This window comes from Cebus imitator, unplaced genomic scaffold (genome assembly GCF_001604975.1).
Source record: "Cebus imitator isolate Cc_AM_T3 unplaced genomic scaffold, Cebus_imitator-1.0 Scaffold90, whole genome shotgun sequence".
In the NCBI taxonomy this organism is placed as follows: domain Eukaryota; kingdom Metazoa; phylum Chordata; class Mammalia; order Primates; family Cebidae; genus Cebus; species Cebus imitator.
The window spans coordinates 2,065,445-2,067,421 of record NW_016107405.1 but is presented as its reverse complement, the minus strand read 5'-3'; positions in this window follow the sequence as shown (position 1 = coordinate 2,067,421).

Here is a 1,977-nt window from a genome sequence, read left to right as displayed (position 1 = left end):
GCTACATCAGGTTATTTATATTGTTCTCTAAGGTGTTTATTCTAGTTAGCATTTCATCTAAGCTTTTTGCAAGGTTCTTAGTTTCTTATCTACCTGTGGTCTTTGTAATTGGTGACTTTTGGATGGGGGCCTCTGAGTAGGCATACTTTTTGTTGATGTTGAAGCTATTTCTTTTTGTTTTTTAGTTTTCCTTCTAACAGTAAAGCCCCTCTGCTACAGACTGCTGGAGGTCCACTCCAGACCCTGCTTGCCTAGGAATTGCCTGCGGTGGCTGCAGAACAGTAAGGGTTTCTGCCAGTTTCTTCTTCTGTTATCTTTGTCTCAGAAGGGAACCCACCTGATGTCAGTCTGAGCTCTACTTTATGAGGTGTCTCTTTGGGTATACGGGGTCAGGGAGCTGCTTGAGGAGACAGTCTGTCCCTTATAGGAGCTCAAGTGCTGAGCTGTTTCGTTCAGAGCTGCTGGGCAGTTCTGTTTAAATCTGCTACAGTGGAACTCATAACTGCCTTTTTTCCTAGGTGCTCTGTCCTGGGAAGGTGGAGCTTTATTTATAAGTTCCTCACATACTGCTGCCTTTTTTCAGTGATTCCTTGCTCAGCAAGGAGGTAGTCTAGTCACAGTCTGCCAGCAGAGGCATTGCTGAGCTGCTGTGGGCTCTGCCCAGCTGCTGTGTGAACTTCCTTGTGGTTTTGTTTACAGAGGTACAGTTAGAACTGCCTCAGTAATGGCGGTCTGCCTCAGTAATGGTGGACTGCCTTGGTAATGGCAGACTGCCTCAGTAATGGAAGACTTCCTCGGTAATGGTGGATGCCCTTCCCCCCACCAAGCTGGACCATCCTGGATCCAGCTGTGCTTGATGCGAAACTCTCAGTCCAGAGAGTTTCAGATTGCTGGTGTTTGTGGGGGTGAGACCCACTGAGCCAGATCACCTGGCTCCCTGTTTCTACCCCCTTATTTTCAGTTGAATGGGTGGCTCTGTCTCCCAAGCATTCCAGGTGCCAGTTGAAAGGGCCACCCAGATATGTGTGGGTTTTGTGTGGAGACCCACGACATTGGCACAAACAGCCATGCTGGAAACTCATGGCACTTTTCAGCCCGGGAATCTCCTGGTCTGTGGGCAGCAAAAACTGATTTGGAAATGTCGTAATCACTCACCCTCTGCTCTTGCTGGGAACTGCACTCCAGAGCTGTTCCTATTTGGTCATCTTGGATCCTCCCCAGGGTTTCTTAATAACAAGCATGGGTCTAGGACTTAGGCCTACTGACTCCTAATACAGTGTGCTTAGCTATATTTTTAAATATAAAAATGCTTATACTATGAGCATCAATTTTATAGGTCAATTAAAAATTCCCTAACATATTATTAGATGATATCTGTCTTTAAGCTTATATTTTCCTTCTAGAGTTAATGGTGGAATCACACACATGTCAAGGGAGAATCCAGTTGACCACTGAAATTTCGATTTCCTTAAGTGTAAAATGAAGAAGTTATCTCTGATGTGTGCTTGCTAAACACCTTAGAGATCTAGATTTCTGACTCTACATTTATATGTCTTTATTTTGGTCAAAATTCAAGGCATATTACACAACCTATATAAAATAAGCACTTGGTGCTTGAATATTATGCTAGTTTTTCTTTCATAAATTAAGTTAATCTGAACACTGCCTTTGGCAGCAAAACTCTTCTGCCGTAACATGATCAATTATCTATATTGAATCATTCAACTCTTCAAGAAATAAATGACACATACCTTTACAAATGTAGTGACCAGCCTGGGTGAGGTAGTGAGACCCCCATCTCTGCAAAAACAAAAACAAAAAATTAGCCGGGTATGGTGGCATGTTCTTGTAGTCCTTGCTTCTAGGGAGGCTAAGACAGGAGAATTTCTTGAGCTCAGGAGGTTGAGGCTGCAGTGAGCCATGTTCACAGCACTGTACTACAGCCTGGGCAACAGAACAAGACCATATCTCAAAAAA